This window comes from Saimiri boliviensis, chromosome 19, assembly GCF_048565385.1.
Source record: "Saimiri boliviensis isolate mSaiBol1 chromosome 19, mSaiBol1.pri, whole genome shotgun sequence".
Lineage (NCBI taxonomy): Eukaryota > Metazoa > Chordata > Mammalia > Primates > Cebidae > Saimiri > Saimiri boliviensis.
This window is the reverse complement of record NC_133467.1, coordinates 9299263-9322615: the sequence shown is the minus strand read 5'-3', so window position 1 is coordinate 9322615 and position 23353 is coordinate 9299263. Positions and strand designations below refer to the sequence as shown.

Here is a 23353-nt window from a genome sequence, read left to right as displayed (position 1 = left end):
AAGGTATGAATGTACACATTTTAAAATGTCTTCAAAAGATGGGAAGAACTGAACGAGACAGTCTAGGTATGAAGATCTCTGCTGGCCTGGAACAACCCAAAGATGGATTTTAGAACATGCAGGGGAATGTCTGGATTTTCTGTCCTTCAGGCAATTCTCCATAATGGTGTTTCTAAAACAAGCTTTTGAAGTATTGAAAGACATGAGTTTGATGAGATCCTGCCTGACACATACCTCCTGGAATTCACTCTGCTCTGTGGCCGATTATGTCCAGAGCCCATTGATCATTCTTCATGTGCATGTTGGGAATGCGAGCACAGACAACATCTAAGCAGAGGCCAGCCTGCCTTTTCTTGGAGGTGGGCCAAGGAATGACTGCGGCAATGCCAAAGCTCTTCTCGCAATTCGACTCTTCCCCAGTGCCTGGAGTCGTGGAAGGGCCCCAGCGTTCTAAACTTGTAGAGCATTATGGTAAGAATTGAAGTACGTGAAAAAAGTTAAACTCTTCTCATTCTCTGGCTCCGTGGAGAACTGGGGTTCTTTTTTCACCAGGCCTCAGATATATCTCTTTGGCTTCATTTTAACACTGTTCTCAAAATCGCTTAGAATGGTACCCAGGACCTCCATTTAACTCACTCCCTGACTCAGGCTTCGGTTGCTCTGTGACCACCACCCACTCTGAGCAGCTTGGCCCGTGTTTTCCCTTCATCTGTCTCTTAATTTCCTTTCTTTCGGCCTCCTCCACCCCCACCTTCCTTCCTTCCTTCCTTATGCCTGCCTTTCCCCCACCGTAATTCATACCTAACCTTACAGGCTGTTAAGCCAAATTCCCTAAGTAGAAACTCCCTGTATAATTTTTTTTTCATCTGCTGCTCAACCTACCTGGTAACCCAGATCTCCAGTGTCTCATAAGAGTTACTACCTCTCTTGATTACATTTCCGAGTTCGTATTTTTGCACAGTTATTTTCTATAAACATGCATGAACACAAATGTGATCGTTTATGTTACTTATTTCAGTCAAATTACTCTGATTCCAACCAATCTGAAGTCATCTCCAACTTAACCATGGTTTTGGACAAGGTAGGGCTGGGAGAACAGTACACTGTTCTTTATTATATCCTGTCTTTGACAGATATTGAGAGACTAGACCAGTATGGAGTTGTATGCCCTTGTTAGTGCTTTTTTCGTCGGATGCTTATCACATTATACACAATCTCCTGTTGCTCTAATCTAATTTTTTTTTTTTTTTTTTTTTGTAATCCATACAAGCTGTGTATTTCCTTGTAAAATACTGGTATTTGGGAAAATACTTTTTATCCTGAGAAGTTCCCAGAAATAGATATTTTTTGAATCATACGAGCTAGGAGACATTTTTTTTTTACCATAGAAAATTTTCAAAAACTATTTTAAATGGGTACTCCATATGCATTGTGCTTAATTTTGTCAAGAGACATAGTCTTAGGAGCACTTTTGACCAAATATTTGGTGTTCTGAAGAGGTCACCTTGAAGCTGACCTCTTTCCTATTAGAGAATTAGCATTTGGCATGTTTATATGAATGAATAAAACTGCAATGTCACTTTTCATTTAAGCAATATTTTTCGCTTCTTTGGCATTTCTAGCCACTCTTTGTTTTTAACTTGCGTCCTTGAGGGAGTCATTCATTTTGGATGTTAAATATCAAGCTCTCAACGTTTGTCCTCTTAGAGACTGTGTCACAAGGCTGAACTCTAATACCAGCAAATGATTAGAGTTTACTACTTTACAAGTGTTCTGATAGTTTATCACCTGCTTGGCTTTCAGCTTGCTCTATAAATTTAGGTATTTAATACCTGGCTCTGAATAAAAATGTTTTGAAGTGTTTTAGCAATCGCACAAACCACGCAATGAGAAAGAGGTGCAGATGACTTGCTTGTGGTTATGGTTGTCAAGGAAACCATTTCCTTATATACTGTTAGACAACAGCCATGGTTTTTTTTTTTTTTTTTAAAGGCCATAAAAACAAAGCTTGTCCAGAACCATGAGGGAGAGAGCATACAATGAAATGAGCCACAGTCAACTAGAGTTATGACGATGCATTAGAGCCAAAATGCTAGATATCAACTGATGAGATATCTTATAACATAGAAATAAAACTCAAGAGGGATAATGTTGAAAAGTGTGGCAGAATGGGGATGGGAGCAAAATGCCCTTGTGGAAGCAAGTTCAGAGTCTCACTATGTTCTCAAAATATACTGTGTACATTTTTAGAGAAATTGTTGAATTAAACAAACAGCTTCATCTTTGCCATACACAGACTCATGGAATGGAATTTAAACAGCTTTGATAACATAATCAGTGGAAGGTTTGAATATATTTCCCAGCAATAGAATAGACTGCCAGAGTGACCAAAGCTGCAGGAAATGGAGAGCTTATTTGGGGTTTTGTCTAGTTTATGCTACATTTTGCTTTGAAAGAGGAGTGAACCTGGTGCACAGTGAAGCTGAAGGTACTTACGGAGGAAAAAAGATTCTAAGATGTTGATTATGGATAAAGTCTATTTTGAAAGCACTTTTTCAAGGTCTATACATATAGAGCAAAACCCCATGGAAGAAAGACGGTCAGGCACGGTGGCTCATGCCTGTAATTCCATCACTTGGAAAAGCAGAGGTGGCAGATCACTTGAGGTCAAGAGTTCAAGACCAGCGTGGCCAACATGGTGAAACTCCATCTCTGCTAAAAAAAAAAAAAAAAAAAAAAAAAAAATACAATAATTAGCTAGCCATGATGGTGCATGCCTGTAATCCCAGCTACTCAGGAGGCTGAGACAGGAGAATCACTTGAACTCAGGAGGCAGAGGTTACAGTGAGCTGAGATCGTGCCACTGCACTCCAGCCTGGGCAAGAGAGCACAACTCTGTCTCAAAAAAAAAAAATAAAAAAAAAAAAAAAAAAAAAAAAAAAAAGCAAAAAGAAGAAAAAGAAAAGATGATGTTGGTTTGATTTTGCAGCTTTTTATTCTAAAATATGGATTTCTAAACATAAAATGTGAGACATAAAGCACAAAAGATGTGGTAAAGTGGAACTGTAAGGCGCATGATTCTGTAGAGAAAAGAGGTACATTGGGCCTAGTCTGAAGCTATCCAACCTACAAAAGAAGAACACGTGATTTAAAAGATACATCATTTGACATGCTGGAAGTCAAATGAAAGTCTAATTGAAAGACCTAATAACGGAAAGACCTAATTTCTGGATAGATTCTAATATCTAAAAGAAATGGTTTCTTCCTTGCTTGAGTAATTTCTTTTCTTACTTCATAAACGATTAGGGTAACTATTGATGTAAGCAAAAACATTGAGTTGATACTTCTCCCTTCCTTTTTCTTTGATGTGTACATATAACTGCAGCACATGACATAGTAAAATGTTCACTTCTTTTTTTCTTTACAATTTACCACAGAGGAAATGTTGTTTGGGCAACTTATGATGTGCAAAGATAGAGCCAACTCACTGCTCCCTGTTGCCTCACATTTAGGTATTATTTATTTCTAAAGATTATGAAGTACTTATTTCATCCTAATGCCTCTTTCACATTATTTCATCAGTATTTTAATACAGAATAAGAAAAGCAAGACAGAATTAATATATTTTAAGGGCAAGATGACTGACCTCAGGGTGACTGATTCTCTTTTATGAGAACGCTGCATGAAAGTAAGTGGGAAGTGACCTGGACGAGGAGAACGAGGCATCACACAATGTCTTCAGCTCCTTGTGGCATTTTAGTCTGTGCAAAAAGGACCTAACCTGGCTGGGCATTGTGGCTCACACTTATAATCCCAGCACTTTAGGAAGCCGAGGCAGCCGGATCACAGAGTCAGGAGTTTGAGACCAGCCTGGCCAGCACAGTGAAACACCTTCTTTACTAAAAATGCAAAAATTAGTTGGGCATGGTGCCAGGAACCTGTAGTCCCAGCTACTTGGGAGGCTGAGGCAGGAGAATTGCTTGAACCCGGGAGGCAGAGGTGGCAGTGAGCCAAGATCACACCACACACTCCAGCCTGGGTGACAGAGCTAGAATCCGTCTCAAAACATGTTTTCAAACCCTCTCCAACTCATTTAAAAATTCCATTTAGTCTAACAGACATTTGTTTGGTTATTCCTTTCCAGGTTTTAAGATCATTTAAATGCCTCTCCTCTTTGGTAATCCTCTTTCATCTTTTCCTTTTCATTGAGAATTAAATTAAATTTTACTATCATTTGTTGTTCACCCTCTGCATACCAAAATTGGCATCTCTGGTGATTTTCTGTTTCCATAGGAATGAAAGCACCCTTGAGAAAATATCACCTTTCCAACGACTACATTGAATGCAGCATAGAGAATAGAGGCGACATGGAGGAAAGGGGACCACTGGTTGTGTAACTTAGAGAAATGACAAAGCCTGGTATGGTACAGTAGTAGTGGGGAACAGAGATGCACATAGGAAGTAAAATAACACAGGACTTAGTGATGGATTCTATGGTGGGAGAAGAAAGTGTGGGGTTTTCTGGAGCTGGGGACCAGTTCTTACTTACTCTGGTTCTGTATTCTAACTTTTCTAGACTAAAAACTCCAGAAGGATAGAAATCATGGAGTATAATTTCTCCCTACTCATTTGGTCTGTGAAAGAACCCACAGAACAATTGCGCTTGAATGACAGCTCTGTAATTTAATAACTTGGATATGGTATGAAGATACTTAATGTTTAATCAGAGCCCGCTACATTTTGGGCTCTAGTAAGACAAGAGTGGTGAGAATGAAAAATCTTTTATCAAACTCTAGTTCAGGAGACAGACAATAAGGAAATGCAGAAACACCAGATAAATATACACTGTTGAAGTCATTCTCCTGCTTCAGTCTCTGGAGTAGCTGGGATTACAGGCGTGTGCCACCACACCCGGCTAATTTTTTGTATTTTAGTACAGATGGGGTTTCACCATATTGGTCAGACTGGTCTTGAACTCTTGACCTCTGGTGATCCACCCACCTCAGCCTCCAAAAGTGATGTAATTACAGGTTTGAGCCACCGCACCCAGCTCAAAGAACTTCTTGAGATATAATTTGATTCATTTTCAAAGAACTTCTTAAGATCTGGAGATCTAATTTGATTGCACTGTGGTCTGAGAGACTGTTACGATCTCAGTTATTTTGCATTTGCTGAGGAGTGTTTTACTTCCAATTATGTGATCAATTTTAAAGTAAGTGCCATGTGGTGATGAGAAGAATGTATATTCTTTTGTCTGTGGATGAAAAGCTTTGTGGTTATGTATCAAGTCCACTTGATCCAGAGCTGAGTTCAGGTCCAAAGTATCTTTGTTAATTTTCTGTCTCAATGATTTGTCTAATATTGTCAGTTTGGTCTTGAAGTCTCCCATTATTACTGTGTAGGAGTCTAAATTTCTTTGTAGGTCTCTAAGAACTTGCTTTATGAACCTGGTTGCTCCTGTATTGGTTGCATATATATTTAGGATAATTAGATCTTATCCAATTGAAGCCTTTACCATTATATAATGCCCTTTGTCTTTTTTTATCTTTGTTGGCTTCACAATCTGTTTCGTCAGAAACTAGAATTGTGACCCATGCTTTTTTCTGTTTTCCATTTACTTGGTGAATTTTCCTCCATCCTTTTATTTTGAGCCTATATGTGTCTTTGAACATGAGATGGGTCTCTTGAAGACAGCATACTGATGGGCCTTGGCTTTTTATCCAACTTGCCATTCTGTGTCTTTTAATTGAGGCATTTAGCCTATTTACATTTAAGGTTAATATTGTTATATATGAATTTGATCCTGTTATCATGATGCTGGCTGGTTATTTTGAAGACTTTTTTATGTGGTTGCTTCATAGTGTCACTGGTCTGTGTACTTCAGAGTGTTTTTGTAGTGGCTGGTAATGGTTTTTTTGATTTCTATATTTAATACTTCCTTCAGGAGCTCTTGCATGGCAGGCCTGCTGGTGATGAATTCCCTCGACATTTGCTTGTCTGAAAAGGATCTTATATCTCCTTTGCTTACGAAGCTTAGTTTGGCTGCATGTGAAATTCTGGATTGGAAATTGTTTTCTTTAAGACTATTGAATATTTGCCCCCAATCTCTTCTGGCTTGTGGGGTTTCTGTGGAGAGATCTGCTGTTAGTCTGATGGGCTTCCCTTTGTAGGTGATCTGGACTTTCTCTCTGGTTGCCCTTAACATCTTTTCTTTCATTTTGACCTTGGAGAATTTGAAGATTATGTGTCTTAGGGTTGATCTGCTTGTACAGTATCATACAGGGGTTCTTTGGATTTCCTGAATTTGAACGTTGGACTGTCTTGCTAGGTTGAAGAAGTTCTACTAGAGAATATCCTGAAGTGTGTTTCCCAACTTGATTCCATTCTTCCCGTCTCTTTCAGGCACTCCAATCAGTCACAGGTTCAAGCTTTTTACCTAATCCCATATTTCTTTTTCTTTTCTTTTCTTTTTTTAAAAATTGTACTTTAGGTTCTGGGGTATGTGTGCTGATCATGCAGGATTGTTGGATAGGTACACACTTGCCCAGGGGGTTTGCTGCCTCCATTCCCCACATCACCTGCAACTGGCATTTCTCCCCATGTTATCCTTCCCAGCCTCCCCTTCCCCCACTGTCCCTCCCTTAGCGCCCGCCCCCCGACACCAACCCCAGTGTGTAAGGCTCCTTTCCCTTTGTTCTCATTGTTTAACACCTGCCTATGGGTGAGAACATGCGGTGTTTGGTTTTCTGTTCTTGTGTCAGTTTGCTGAGAATGATGGTTTCCAGATTCATCCATATTCCTACAAAGGACACAAACTTGTCATTTTTCATAGCTGCATAGTACTCCATGGTATATATATATGTCACATTTTCTTTGTCTAGTTTATCATTGATGGGTATTTGGGTTGGTTCCAAGTTTTTGCTATTGTAAACAGTGCCACAATGAACATACCTGTGCATGTGTCTTTATTGTAGAACAATTTATAATCCTTTGGTATATACCCAGTAATGGGATTGCTGGGTCAAATGGAATTTCTATTTCTAGATCCTTAAGGTGTCACCACACTGTCTTCCACAATGGTTGAACTAATTTACACTCCCACCAACAGTGTAAAAGTGTTCCTTTTTCTCTACATCCTCTCCAGCATCTGTTGTCTCCTGATTTTTTAATGATCAACATTCTAACTGGCATGAGATGGTATCTCAGTGTGGTTTTGATTTGCATTTCTGTGATGATCAGTGATGATGAACATTTTTTCATATGTTTGTTGGCCTTATAAATATCTTCTTTTGAAAAGTGTCTGTTCATATCCTTTGCCCACTTTTGAATGGGTTTGTTTGTTTGTTTGTTTTCTTGCAAATCTGCTTTAGTCCTTTGTAGATTCTGGATATTAGGCCCTTTGTCAGATGGGTAGATTGCAAAGGTATTTTTTCTCATACTGTTGGTTGCTGGTTCACTCTAATGATTGTTTCTTTTGCTGTACAGAAGCTCTGGAGTTTAATTAGATCCCATTTGTCTATTTTGGCCTTGGTTGCCATTGCTTTTGGTGTTTTAGTCATGAAGTCCTTGCCTGTGCCTGTGTCCTGGATGGTTTTGCCTAGGTTTTCTTCTAGAGTTTTTATGGTGTTAGGTTTTATGTTTAAATCTTTTAATTCATCTGGGGTTAATTTTAGTGTAAGGTGTAAGGAAGGGGTCCAGTTCTCATATTTCACAGAGATTTTGTTTCATTTTCATTCTTTTTTCTCCATTCTTGTCTTTCTATCTTATATCGGAAAGATAGTCCTCAAGCTCTGAGATTCTTTTCTCTACTTGGTCTCTTCCACTTTGGATACTTGTGATTGCATTGTGAATCTCTCGTGTTGTGTTTTTCAGCTGTATCAGGTCAGTTATGCTCCTTTCTATACTGGCTATTCTTGTTACCATCTCCCATATTATTTTATCATGATTCTTAGCTTCTTTGCATCGGGTTAGAACATGCTCCTTTAGTGAAGTTCATTATTACCCACTTTCTGAAGCCTACTTCTGTCAATTCAGCCATCTCAGCCTCAGCCCACTTCCATGCCCTTTCTGGAGAGGTGTTGCAGTCATTTGGAGGAGAAGCCAGCATTCTATCCTTTTGGAGTTTCATCATTTTTGGATTGATTTTTTTTTTTCTCACCTTTATGGGCTTATCTTCCTTCAATCTTTCAGGTTGCTGACCTTTGAATGGGTTTTTACGGGGTCTTTTTTGTGGATGCTGTTGCTGTTGCTTTTTATATGCTTGTTTTTCTTTTGTCAGGCCACTCTTCCATAGGGCTGTTGTGGTTTGCTGGGGTCTCGCTCCAGACTCTAGTCACTTCTGTTTCTCTTGCACCTGGAGGTATCATCAGTGAAGTCTGCAAAACAGCAAAAATGGCAGCCTGCTCCTTCCTCTGGGAGCTCAGTCCCAGGGTGGAACCAAACTGATGCCACCTGAATGCTCCTGTCGGAGATGTCCAGAAACCCCTGTTGGGACGTCTCACCCAGCCAGGAGAAATGGGGTCAGGGACCCATTTGAGGAAGCAGTCTGGCTTCTCCTTGGCAGAGTGGGTGCACTGTGCTGAGGGAAACACCTCTTGACCAGACCACCCAGACTCTCTAGAGCCAGCAGGCTAGACAGGCTAAGTCGACTGAACCACAGAGACCTGCAGCCACCCCTCCCCTTAGACGCTCCATCCCAGGGAGAGATCAGAGTCCTGGTCCTGCTTGGATTCCCTGGAGCCAGCAGGCTAGAACAGCTGACTCCAACTGCAGAGATGAAGTTCCCTCCAGCTGGGAATTTGGTCCATCTCGGGCAGTCTCCAGCCTGCTGCCGCTGGCGAGCTGGAATTCCAAGCCAGTGGGTCTTAATTTTTGACTGTGCTGTGGGAATGGGGACTGCAAAATGACACTGCATGGCTCCCTGGATTCAGTCCCCTTCCTAGGGAAACACACTGATGGATCTCCTACCTCGTCAGAATTCCCAGAACTGGAGTGTGCAGAGCTGGATCTCCATGCATGGCCAGGTGGCCACTTCCCTGACACTGCAGCATTCTGTGCTTCGGAGCCAAGGTCCTGGTGGCATGGGCTCATGAGGGGATCTCCTGATCTGCAGGTTGCAAAGATCCGTGGGGAAAGTGTGGTTTCCCCGGCAAGACTGCACAATCACTCACCTCTTTTCTTGGCTGGGGGTGGGGGCTTCCCTGGCTCCATAGAGCTCCTGGATGGGCCACCACCCCGCCCTGCTTCCCCTTGCTTTCCATGGGTCAAGCCTTCTGCCTAGTCAGTCCCAACGTGAGAACCTGGATGCCTCAGTTGAAGGTGCAAAATTCACTCACCGTTTTCCTTTCTCTCTCCGTGACAGCGATGGACTGCCGCTGCTTCTCATCAGCCATCCTGGCCTGCTCCTCAATTTTTTTCAACTGAACTAAAAAATTATTTTTAAGCAGAAAGTTAACCTGGTTGAATGTATACTAAAAATCATTTCTAACCTGAAATAAGTGCCAGTTGAAGTCTTAAAGATGTTTTTTATTTACCCTTGGTTGCTTGGAATCTGCCCAACATATATGTGGTTCAGAGATTCGGGCAGAATATATACACAGAATCTGGGGCTCTGCTTTCATGTCTCTGCTTTCTAGAATTTCTCTGGATACTTTCCAGCTGTTATGGCTGCCTTGAACTCTATCTTCAGGTTCTTTCAGCAGTAAATCTTAATTTTCTAGCCGAGTTTTAACCCACATGATGTGACACAGACTGATGGGACTGCCTCTAGATTAAACATGAAAAAATAAGAAACCCTCTGCGTTCTCTTCCTGGAAGTGTCAACTCCCCGAAAGTTTCTGTCTGCTTTTTGGTCATTTCACAGTGCCTTCCTCAAATGGTTTTTGAAGATTTGGTCCAGAATTTAGCATTGTTTTCTGCAAACATGTTTGTCCATTAAGTGCCACTTGGTCATAACCTGAAAACTCCAATTTCTGTTCTAAGTAGTTTACACATGTTGACTCATTAATTCTCACTACCCTATCAATACTATGAAATATGCCATTTTATAGACAAAAGTGCTGAGGCACAGAGAAATTGAGTAACTTGCCCAAGATCATGCAGGTAAATAGAGACGCTCCAGAGTGTGACCTTCAAGCATTTCTTGAAGTTAGATGTTAGCAGTGGACACAGAAACAGGAGGACAGATATGAAAACTGTAAGAAATTAGAATTTCTCCAATTCTAATTGTCCCATGGAGAGACAAGTATGAGGGTGTGCTGGAAAGGGAAGAATATAAGTGCCTTCTAGGTTTTTGGTTTGAGCAGTGGGATAAATGGTGATAAAATTTGTTGATGAAAACTAGAGGAACACAGATTTTGTTGTTGGAGCGGGTATTTTAGACTTGGTAAATTTGAGGTTCTATTAGACATCCAAATGGAGTTGTTCAGTCGGCTGTCAGGAATATGAGACTGGAGCTCGGGATTAGAGCTAGATTCACGACTTTGGTAGTCACCAGCGTAAGGGCGTCCTTTAAAGCCACTGGACTGGACGAGATAACTAGGCAAAAGTACAGATAGAGAAAAGCAGAAAAACATTCCAGAAGCACTCAAGAGATTGCATAGAAATTAGAAAAAGAAAATAAGAAAAAGCAGCCAGTAACTCTGAAGATAAATCAGGAGAATGTAGTGTCATGGACGCCAAGAGAAGAGAAAAATTTCAGAAGGAGGTGATAATGTACATGAAATTCTGCTGAAAGGTTTAGAAAGGTACGTACAGAAAAGTCTCATTTGCTACTGGATTTAGCAAAGGGGAAGTCAGTCAAGCAATAAGGTTGGAATCCAGACTGGAGTCGGTTGGAGGATGAATATTTGAATAAGGAAGTAGAGACAGCATGTTTTGAATAATTACTTAATAAGGTTTGTTGTGAGTGGGAAGCAGAAGAATGAGGAATTGTTGTAAGTGGAAATGATACAGTAGAGAGGAAGACACTTATCAATGTTATTTATGAATCAAAAATAGATTTAGCTAATTTGTTAGATTGTTTTGAAAAATCAAATTATTTCTGCTAAACTGTTCTATAAACTATAAACTTCTTTAAGAATGTTTTTAGGTATCTGACTTTTCTAGGCTTTATATTTTTTGTGGGTCTTTCTGTGTTTATCTTATACAGTAAATACATGATAGTTAAGGTCCACATTTATTTTAACTTCTTTTGTGTAGTTACATAAAAATGGATGTTTAATTAATGCTTTTTCTCAATGATTTCCTTTGGAGCTTTGATTAGTCATTTTAGTCTCCTGAGTTTCAATTTTTCCATTCTAAAAATAGATAGTGAATGTAAAGATGTGTTTACTCTCATAGAGAGAGGTCCAAACATATTGCTAAGTGGAAAAAGGAGTTTAAAAAACAACATGTCGTATACAATTTCATTTTTATAGAACTATGTTCATACATCAGTGTATTTCATATACCAGTGTCTGGAAGAATTTTTTAACAAAATATCAAAATGAAATTATATTTCTTTAAACTTAATATAAAATAGTAAAATTAAATAAATAAATTGTAAAACCATGCAAAAGTAGATCATTTTTTCCCTACAGTAGGACAAATTTTATCATTTATAAAGAAATAAATATCAAAACCAAGGTGGCTTACTAGAAGAAAACACCAGCTTGGTTTATTTGAGCCTGGACCCATAAAGGACCACGCTACTGAGGAAATTTCTACTGTTCCTAATTGAAGTTGGAAATCAGATCCAGGTGTCTTTTGGGCCTTCCTTAAACTCTGTCATTTTCTATAAGCCTGTCCTTCAACAGAACCTATTTCCATCTATGCTTTGCTAATAGTAACAACTCTACTTCCTGACCCATTTCTATAAGCAAGTTATTTTGGCTCTGCCTTTGAATAATTTTGTCAATTAAATCCTGATTCCTTCTCTTTATTCAGGGCTTTATCCTAAGAACGCTCAGGAATCCTGAGTCCCAGCCCAGTGTCAGTTTGGAACATAAATTTCCTGCCTGTCTCTGCAGGACAAATGCTGCTCTGCCAGTTTTTTTGTGGCTTTGTTCCACTGTTTCTGCAGTGGCCAAAGGTCGGCATCACGTCCTGGTGCCCTCTGATGCAGCCCGCCACTTGCTCAGCCGCACCCTGGCATATAGCCCTGGATACTGGGCTTCTCTGTGGCGGTCCTTTTCAGATTAGAAGTGCTTTATAATAAACTGGTAACTGTGCTTATTTGGCTGTTGAAAACGGAGTCCTTTTAAAAAGGAAACAGTCCTTTAAAAAAATCACACACACACATTTTAAAATTTTCTAGATAGTGTTTTTTACTTTTGAAGGTCACCTGAGGGTGAAGGGGTGGAGGGACATTTTCTTGAGCTGTTTACTCTGCATCAGATGTCCTTCCCTCTCTCTCCTTATCTCATACAGCCCTGCTTTCAAGGTCCAGCTGAAGTCCCAGCCACCCTGTGAAACTTTTCTTATCACCCTTGCCTTGGAGATTTGCCCTTTCTCTGTGCTCTAGTAACACAGAATGCATTAGCTTTTTCAAACTTAGCCTACACTGCCTGTCTGTTAAGTAGAAGCTTCGTTTTGCCAGTTAGACTATCAGCTTTGTTCTCGTACTCACTTATTTATGGACTTGGAGTAAGAGTGGCTGGAGCCCTGTCTCTATCACTTGTGAGTCTTACGACCTTGTTCAAGCCACTTCCATCACTATGCCTTAGGCTCCTTCTCTGCTCAGTGTAATCATAGTACCTATCTTTTAGAGTTGCTGGGAAGATTAAATGAAATAATACACGCGATGTGTGTAGTACAATGCCTCGCACATAGTTAGGGTTCAAGAATTCATATATTTTATACTCTTGTAATTTAACTACTACCTAGTTAAAAGGACTGGTGATACAGTTATGAAACAGGTAATAGTCTACAGAAATAGTTTCTGCGCTGCCAAACCCAGCTGGGAGCCAAAGGGCAAGAGAGTCAATTGAAGCACTACAAGAAATTGGTTTTGCTCCAGTAGAATTTACATTCTAGGATTTAATAACTAATTAGCCAATTGTCTATTTAAATATGAATCTTTTCAGAAGTACAGGGTACTACAAAAATATCTGCCTCCCCTTGAAAGTTTTGGGAAGATTCCCCTAAGGAAGTGGTAAATGAATTTAGATCTTAAAAGGAATAGGTAGGAACCAGTTGATTGTCTGGAAGTGTATTCTTGGTAAAGGGAAGAGCGTGTGTGGGGACTTTGAGCTGGAGGGAAGCGTGGAGCCTCTGAGGACCTGAGAGATGGCCAGTGTGGCTGGAGCATGATGGCTGAATGAGAAGAGAGGTCTGCAGAGGCCAGGCCTGGATTTTATGTCTGTCATTTTCCTAATATCTTGTGCCTATATGTTAAGGAGCTTATTCGTACTCACTAATGATTTAGTTTACATGGATGCTGGTTCATCTAATTCTTTTTTTTTTTTTTTTTTTTTTGAGACAGAGTTTTGCTCTTGTTGCCCAGGCTGGAGTGCAATGGCGCGATCTCGGCTCACCGCAACCTCCGCCTCCTGGGTTCAGGCAATTCTCCTGCCTCAGCCTCCTGAGTAGCTGGGATCACAGGCACGCACCACCATGCCCAGCTAATTTTTGTATTTTTAGTAGAGACGGGGTTTCACCATGTTGATCAGGATGGGCTCGATCTCTTGACCTCGTGATCCACCCGCCTTGGCCTCCCAAAGTGCTGGGATTACAGGCTTGAGCCACCACGCCCAGCCCATCTGATTCTTTTAGATACCAAAAGAAAGTTGTTTTCTGGGTATATGGTATATCGATGAGTCTGGTCGGGAAAACAGAAACTGCATTGGGCATTTCAACAGTGAGAATTTAATCTAAGAAGCTGGTTAAACAGGACTGGAGAAATAAAAACCAAAAGAAGAGATGCTGAGGTCACAAAGAGAGAGCGACTGTAAGAAGCTGCTACCTCTCCAGATCAGAATCTTAAGCTTTGTCTTCACTGCCTCTGTCTCACACATCTGTCCTCACAGAGTCCTGTCTTCACAGCCCAGAGAGCTATAACACAGATCCTTATGTGTCAGTGGGTGGAGGGCAGGAGGTGCCGGCCTGGGTGCTGCCCAGCACGTGCTGGTACTTTAGGAGCTCAGAAAAGCTGGGAAGACTTCCCAGCTCATGCTGGTACCTGTACCTCTAAGAGTGCACATTCAGGTGAGTTCTTAGAATACTGAAATAAAAGAGCAGACTGAAGCCAATTGCCCTTCCCCGGATGCAGAGCTATTGCTAAGGTGATGATAGGAACAGGAAGAAAGCAAGGAGCCAGCCATTAACCTCCCTCTAGCGGCCGCTATTGGCGGGAGCTGACAGGGAGTCTGCAGGTTAAATGGATTTGCAGTAGTCCCAGACCCAGTATCACATAATGAAGAGATGAGGGGTGAAAAATAAGACTAATGGAGAAGGCAGGCATCAATAGGCAGATATGAAGGGGACATGGTCTTGCTTTGGATAAAGTTTGACTCTCTCATTTCTGCCTTTCAACATACATTATTTTCAAAGTCTTTGCAGAAAAAAAGTATTTTATTAACTCATTAACTCTTTGGAAAGTAATGAAAATGAATTCTTTTGCTAATGCAGAAACATAGGGAAAATGTTTTTCTCATTTTTATGCCACTCCAGTCTCTGATTGGAGATATGTTTATATTTATCTCTATCTAGATAGAGATATAGATAGAAATTTTCACACATACAGACATATACACATATATATTTATTTTTATAATTGTTGAAAAAGAACAAAAATTTGTAAGTTCTCCCTGTTGGACTTAAAGCTGTAGGAAACTAGAATATACATTCATGAAAAGGAGACTGAGGGTCATTATTACAGGTTGGTTTCAGCTCTGGAAGGGTCCTGCCATCCCAGATCTCTGAACTCCAGGGGAAACTCTCTATTTCTAAAATACCATTGGTGATTGATTGCAAATCCCCTGGGGTTTGGAGAATCACATGTCTTTTTCCTCCCAGCCTCTGTTACAGGTTTTCATTGACTGTTGAAGCTGAGCAGGAACCACCCAGAGCTCTACCCAGAGACCTTTTTATTATCCCACACCCCATAGTGTGAAAGATTTTTGTCACTTAAACCACCAACATGTTATAAATCATTTCTCAGTATTTATAAATAAAAATACGCTTAAAAGTTAGATATTGTTTCAGTACCGAGTTGACTGAATTCCAACCACAAGCAACAGATGTTTTCCTCATCCCAAGTGATTCTAACAAAGATTAAACTGTGATTTTCATTTGATATTGTGGAACGTTAAAAATAATTGTTGGAGTCCCCAACACTACTTTTAAGTACATCAGGAGACACAGGCTTAGTATAATTTTTTTTCATGTGTACGATATTTAAAGATACATTTGCATGGAAGATCTATTTACTGCAAAAGTGTGACTTTTGGCCAATTCCTCTTAATTCATGACAGTGCTTGATATCAGTACTTTAGTTCTTTGATATCGGCTCCCATATGTCTCCAGAGAATTAGTGAAATAAGCACCTTGACTGGTGTGGAAGGAGCTGTTACTACAAATTTTTCATATAAAAGGAAATTGAAATGCTACTTATCTAATCGGCTCATTTGTCTCAAATATTCATTTGCTAGAAATGATCCTTTGTTCTTATCCATAGTAATTGAAACTCTTACTATTTTATTTTACCTGCTTCCTTTGTTCTAATTTTCAGCATTAAAAAGCAATAATAACTTTGGTAAAAAATAATTCCTGCAGATCATTATTTTGTGGCCAGTCCTACCTGGCCTGTGAGTTCCACTGTAGTGCCGTGTGTTTTGATATTGTTACTTAAATCAGCACCAACCAGAATTACTGGCAATCACAAACAAAAGTCTAACAATTCAGTGTTCAGTTGCAAAGCAAAATGCATTTTTTTTTTTTTTTGAAACAGTTTCACTCTTGTTACCCAGGCTGGAGTGCAGTGGTGCGATCTCCTCTCACCGCAACCTCCACCTCCCAGGTTCAAGCAATTCTCCTGCCTCAGCCTCCTGAGTAGCTGGGACTACAGGCACGCACCACCATGCCCGGCTAATTTTTGTATTTTCAGTAGAGACGGGGTTTCACCATGTCGACCAGGATGGTCTCGATCTCTTGACCTCATGATCCACCCGCCTTGGCCTCCCAAAGTTCTGGGATTACAGGCGCGAGCCACTACACTCGGCCGCAAAATGCATTTTAAAAAATTAAGACTTCAAAGAAAGATGGAAATAACTGTATGATAAACATGTTTATTTCTCAAAAATTTGAGTTTGTTATAGATTCCTTAAAAATTGCCTGGTTATCAATCTTTTAAAATAAATTATGCATTATTTGTGTGTTTGCTTTTCTGCTGGTAACAGTATTTCTCTGACAAGCAAAACAATAAAAAACAAAAAACCTACAAGGCAAACATAAACCTTTGATGAGGCTTGGAATTCTTTCTACTCTTAATCTGCCTAACATTTGCCTTCTGTTCATTGGTTCAGTTATGGATTTGAAAGACTGATTCTCAAAAGCTGATTCTGTATGCTTTGCTTTCCAGTAGATATTTTGCCAAACAGTTCTGGATTTTGCAGAACAGTTGTAGAATTGCATACTTTAACATTAATGTGTAAAAAGGTAGTTTTTGCTGGGCGCGGTGGCTCACGCCTGTAATCCCAACACTTTGGGAGGCCGAGGCGGGTGGATCACGAGGTCGAGAGATCGAGACCATCCTGGTCAACATGGTGAAACCCCGTCTCTACTAAAAATACAAAAAAAAATTAGCTGGGCATGGTGGCTCGTGCCTGTAATCCCAGCTACTCAGGAGGCTGAGGCAGGAGAATTGCCTGAACCCAGGAGGCGGAGATTGCGGTGAGCCGAGATCGCGCCATTGCACTCCAGCCTGGGTAACAAGAGCGAAACTCCGTCTCAAAAAAAAAAAAAAGGTAATTTTTATTTACTTAGCAAAGCAGCAACATTGACCGTAATTATGAAACATGGTTACTATTTTTAAAGTAAGTAACAAACTTAAAACAACTTTCAAAGATGTTAATAAAAACCTAAGTAGAGTTTTGTACCTTCATTGATGATCCTTAGCTACTGTCAATCAAATGTCATCTCTAGTCTATTTTTAGTCTGGAAAGAAACTGCTTATCCTTAACTTGCCCAAAGATTCTTCCGGGGCTTTTCTGCTATGCTGAGGCTTTAACAACATTGCTAGATAGTTTTTCATTTCTGTTACAAGATTTAACTTCCTTATTGAGGCAATCTTGTGAGTCTTCAGCTTGCTCAGTTATCACTACCTAGTTCTCTTGTGAAGCTAAGTTCCATGCACCTAATCTCTTACTTTCTCCTAAATAGGGTAAAAATTGTCATTGTGACTCACAAAGCTGCTGCTGACAAACAGAAATTACAGGTGTGATGTACTTCTCCTCAGTAGTACACACCAACTTAGCAATCACATTTCCCCTCTCAACCATGCATAAACTTACTAGTTTTATTTGCCCTTTCTTTAAAAAAAAAAAAAAAAAAAAAACTATTTTGAGCTACTTTTCTTTTTCCTTGGCAAACTGCTCATTTGGGTGCCTGTAAAATGAATTGTACATCAAATACATTCCATAGCAATCCTCACATGCATGCTCTATTATGGTTTATTTCTGGTCTTACCTAGACCATATACTCTAAGTTAAAACATCTAAGTAACATCAAAATGTAACTTTCAGAAACACACTGGAACTCTCTAGGGAGTTACCAAAAATGCAAAGTAATTTTAAAACGAATTCAAATATTAGGGAAAATAATAACTATGTATAATGGTGCTTTCTACGGCTAGTAAAAGGAAGCCCCTTATAGCCCTTGGTAGGCAGACCTGTTTTGGGGGGGAGGAGGTGGGAAATTTTGCATAAGGGCCACGCAGACTCCTAGGAGTGAAGACTCAAGAAACTGACCTCATCTCTTTTGAGTTTTAATATTATTAGACCATCACTGGTAGACAGAGTTCAGAGAACTGAAGTTCGCTGGTGGGAAAGACTCCAAAATCTCCTAAGAAATGTGTAGAAGTAGTGTCCCAGTCTGAACACCGGGTTTGGACGTTGATGACACATGTCTGCAATATGTGGATATGGTAGAAGCTATTCTTTACTAAGCCAGGCATATGCCTGGAATCATGTTTGAGCTGCAATGACGGAATATGTGACTGTGACTTAAAACAACTGCAGCAAGGATCAGCAAGGAAATCACTGCAGCTGGACAAGCATCTGCTGGATCAGCAAGGAAATCACTGCAGCTGGACAAGCATCTGCTGGGTCAGCAAGGAAATCACTGCAGCTGGACAAGCATCTGCTGGATCAGCAAGGAAATCACTGCAGGTGGACGGGAAATCACTGCAGCTGGACAAGCATCTGCTGGATCAGCAAAGAAATCACTGCAGCTGGACAAGCATCTGCTGGGTCAGCAAGGAAATCACTGCAGCTGGACAAGCATCTGCTGGGTCAGCAAGGAAATCACTGCAGCTAGACAGGAAATCACTGCAGCTAGACAGGAAATCACTGCAGCTAGACAGGAAATCACTGCAGCTGGACAAGCATCTGCTGGGCACCTAGTGTTCAGTAACTGTGTCAATGTCGTTGCTACTGAGCAAGTATGCTAGTGGTCTCATTAGACTCTCTGGTTCTCTCCACTTGGTGGATTGGAAGTAGAAATGACCACTTGGGGCTGAATAAGCATTAAGGTACTTGTATAATTAACAATGAGCAGTGGTTTCTAAAGGCAAATACTGGACTTGCTAATAAGTAATTAGTATTATAATGGCAAAATTACTTTGTATTTTGAACTGATAAAGAAGGTCATATTGGTAACATATGTTTGAAAGTGTTAAGATGATCATAATTTTCTCTGAACTTCCATCGTCAGGGCATTTATCATTTTTGTTATATTAAAATTATTTTTTTCAAACATCTTATCTCTCCAAATTTGGATTATTGAAGGCCATGACTTATCTTTATGTCAATCCTTGCTCTCCCTCCCATTGTAGTACAGCAGAATGCCTCGTGCAAAGTAGAAACTAAATTAACTAAATAAGTATTAAATCATGAAGTGAGACAATACATTAGAAACACTGAAGATATTTCAGATATTGAAAATTCATTTTTTTCATGAATAGTATTTCTTTTTTTCCAGAAAGAATTTTTTTTGCAACTAAAGTTTGAGATAATTGCTATGTTGGTAAGATGCACAGAGAAATAGTTTCGGGAGCCAGGCCTAGGTACAAAAGCAAAATAATAGCTGTGCATATAGAAATTCTGATTTATATTTTGAGCTTAGTGTTGCATCTTTTTTGGGAGTCTTTTGTTCTCAGTTCTTTGATTTCCTTGTTGGTTTTGTTTACATTTACGTATTTTATTTTATGTTATGTTAAAATGTACCTCTGTGGATTTATTATCAACATTTAGTTTTTAAAAGTTGATATTCTCCTCTTGTAAAAGTTCGTATTCCACTAATGAAACAAGCTATGGTGTAGCAAGATTTTCATATAGTTCCATTGTAGAAATAAATTATCTTCTATTCTTTTCAATTCTGAAGAAATATAGAGTATAAGAATAAATTCAGTGATTGATAGGTATGGCGAAGAGAGTGAGGCATTTGAATGTGACGTTGCTATTGTCTTCCAATATTTATTCTCTTCTCTTAGCAATAGAACCTCTTATTTTTAGACAAGCACATATCTGCTAAGAATTAAGACTGCACTTCTTATCCTCATTTGCAGCCATGTGTGGCCATTTGCCCAACCTCTGGTCAGCAGAATGTGAATGAAAGGATGCAGCTTCCAGCAAGTGTACCTAAAGTGTCTGTGGGGTGGGAGGGGAAGGCATGTCCTCGTTCTTCTCTTTTTCTAACAAAGGTTGGAGACATCTTGGGCAAGGAGGCGAATTTGTGAACGGAAGCCTAGTCTTATGCACTGTGGCACTCCAAACTGCCCTGGATAATCTAATTCTGGTGTTTATATGAGGAAAAAACAAACTCTTAATTTGCTTCAGCCACTATTGTATTAGGTATTAGGTATTCTATTTTTTGCAAAAAAAAAAAAAAAAAAAAAAATCCCAACAGAAACTCAATTATTAGAAGTTTGGAGGCTGATGTTAGTATTCTGCTCTTAAAGTAATATTATTTAATTCTGTAAATTGGGACTCCTTCTTGAAGATCTCAACCACTTGATTGTCCTAGCAGTTGGAATGTTGAAATGAAAGTCAGTGCATAGTATTGGGTAAATTTTTAATGCCATTATTTAAGTTTCTGTATCCACAATGAAAAAAAAGAGAAACAAATGTGAAAGTGATGGTAATTATTTGACTGTTCATCTCTAAACAGAGGTGGGTTTCCTTTCAAATTATATCTGTCCCTATAATGATTCATTTGGGAGTCAACTTGACTGGATTAAGACTACCTAGAGAACTGGTAAAGCATTATTTCTGGTATGTGTGTGAGAGTGTTTATGAAGGAGATTAGTGGTGAGTCAGCAGACTGAGTGGGGAAGATCTGTCCTCAGTGTGGGTGGGCATCATCCTATCAGTTGGGGGCCTGAATAGAACAGAAAAGGCACAGGAAGGGCGATTTCCTCTCTCTCTTTCCTGGATCCTGGGATACTCTTCTACTGCCTTTGGACATCAGAACTTCAGGTTCTCTGGCCCTTGGGCTTCAGGCCTCGCACTAGCAGCTCCTCAGGTTCTTGGGTCTTCTGAGAGTTATGTCATCAGCTTCCCTGGTTCTGAGGCTTTCTAACTGAGACTGAGCACCTGTGCACCACAACTGGCACCCTGTGTTCTTCGGCTTGCAGACAGCCTCTCATGGAACTTAGACTCCATAATCATGGGAGCCAATTCGCTAGTAAATCTTCTCTCTTCTCATAAATCAATCAACCAGTCAATCCATCCATCCATCCATCCAACCCATCCATCCATTCAACCATCCATCCATGCATCCAACCATCCATCCATCCATCCAACCATCCATCCATCCAACCATCCATCCATCCATCCATCCATCTATCCATCCATCCATCCAACCATCCATCCATCCAACCATCCAGCCATCTAGCCATCCACCCATCCATCCATCCAGCCATCCACCCATCCATCCATCCACCCATCCATCCATCCATCCTATTGAACCTGTCTCTGTGGAGAGCCCTGACTAATGTAGTCCTCGGCCTCACACCACTTCAGATGGGAGTGGTTCTTGAAGTAATCTAGATTTTAAAGTTTTGTTTGTCCTAGGGCAGTATGACATTGCTTTTACGGGGAGTCTCTTATAATTTAAATTCACTCACCTCAAAGCATTCTCTATGGCTGCCATTTATTTCCTATGGTCTGTGCCTCAAATAGCCATGAGCCTGGTAACCAACTAAAAAAGGCCAGCTGTGGGTGCCCCAGAGTTGCTTGAGCCAGTTGCTTCCGATGCTCTCTCCTGTTCCCCGCGTGCTCTGACTCACTGGCCTCAAGTGTTGTCTTTACAGCTGTAACATCAACCTTAGGGCTGCCACTGACCCTTTGGATTGAATGTTCACAATTAGTTTTCATGGCTTCTTACTCTCAGCTTACCCTAAGTGATACTTACCTTGTTTTTTACTTTCTACCATTCACATTAGGAGTTGGCTTGAACAAAGCTTCCCCCTCAATGTCCTGGTTATGGAAGAGTCACAACAGCCTTTCTAGGAAGCAGGGAAAAGGAGCTCAAAGTATGGGGAATGGTTGCCATTTTGTCACAGCCTCACTTTTTCCTTTGAGAGAAGACTCACAGCTTTCATTAGATGGGGGCAGTGAAAGATTTTAGATGGGGGAGTGAGCTCATCAAATCTGGGTCTAAAAATATGACTTTGGGAGCCATATTGAAGGATCGAATTGAGGAGGAGGTATTTAAGAGAGGAATAATGATTAGGTGGTGATTATAATAGTCTGGATGAGAGATAACAAAAGCCTAAATTAAGGCACTTAGCAGTGATGACAGAATAGGAGAGATTTAAAGCGCCATTTAGAGGGTATCGGTGAAAGGACATAGAGATTAGATGTATTGTGAAAGGAAAGGCTAAGAATGTAGAACAACCCCAGTTCAGGGTGTGAGAAACCACTGTGAGCTGGGCCATTCCCTAAAATAGCAAAAGAGATCAACTGGAGTCAAATTTAGGAGGAGACAATAAATTCAGCTTGTGATTTGCCCAGTTCTAGAGCCTCTGGCTGGGCTCACCCCTGTAATCCCAGCACTTTTGGGAGGCTGAGGCAGGTGGATCACTGAGCTCAGGAGTTTTAAGACCAGCTTGGGCAACATGGTGAACCCCCATCTCTAGAAAAAATACAAAAATTAGTCACATGTAGTGGTACGTGCTGCAGTCCCAGCTACTCTGTAGGCTGAGGTGGGAGGATCGCTTGAGCCCAGGAGGCTGCATTAGAGTGAGCAGAGATGGTGCCACTGCACTCTAGCCTGAGCAGCAGAGTGAGACCCTGTCTCAACAAACAAACAAACAACAACAAAAAAGTGCCTGTGAGCCATCTGGGTGGATATGCCTGGTAAGCACTTGAAAACATAAATCAGCGGGGAAATGAAAGTAGAAATCACCAGCAGATGGGTAATAGTTGAAACCAGGGAAATGAACAAGATCACTGAGGGAGAACAGGGAGGCTGGGAAGAGATGAGTTCTTGCACAAGGGCAGAATCACAGACAACATCAACTCATGAGACAGAAGAAAATCACCCAGGGGTCGGGGAGAAGAAAGGAAAAACGGTAAGAGAGGACAGAAATGTGCCGAAGGGAAACAAAAGAACTGTTAGAATCTGTTTTCCTTTTACGAAAATAATTTATGCAGCTGTGGCAGACATACATTGTGTTTAATAGTTCGTTTTTGTTTTTTCTTCTCTCCCGGGCACTGGGAGGACCATTCTTTTCCAGTCCTCCGCTGCATCTGGATGGGGCGTGGGACTGGGCACGGGCAATAGAAAGGAGGTAGAGGTGGGAGTGATGATGTGACTTCCACGCAGGCCCCTGCAGCACTGTGGGTGATGTGTGTACGTGTCCTCCCCTTCCCATCCATGGGACTGCCTGCAGCCATACAGGAGAACTTTCTGACGGGTAGTATCCACATCAGACTTTGCTTGAGGTAGAAATCGGCCTGTGTTGTGTTAATCGACTGGGATGTTGAGATTGTTATAGAAGTTAACACATTTTGATTGATACGACAGTTTAAAAATATTTTTAAACGGGGATTTTAAATTGTACTTTTGGCACTGGGGACACACTTTAAAAACACAGTCATCCTGACAGTATGCATCTTTTAAGATTTTCTATTTGCTGTCTTTCAAGCAAGGA

General features: G+C 40.5%; 1 protein-coding gene across 2 annotated transcripts in view; it reads left to right on the top strand.

Moving 5' to 3' along the window:
- The window catches only part of HMCN1 (hemicentin 1), a 677492-nt gene that overhangs the window by 112276 nt on the left and 541863 nt on the right, over positions 1-23353 (top strand). Inside the window, exon 1 of one of the 2 annotated variants that reach the window (XM_074389733.1) lies at positions 9648-10745. The exons of the other annotated variant lie outside the window; for it this stretch is intronic. The gene's annotated coding sequence lies outside the window, so the exon portion shown is untranslated. Of the gene's footprint in view, positions 1-9647; positions 10746-23353 lie in introns of those variants that run through there. 2 annotated transcript variants of the gene reach the window in all.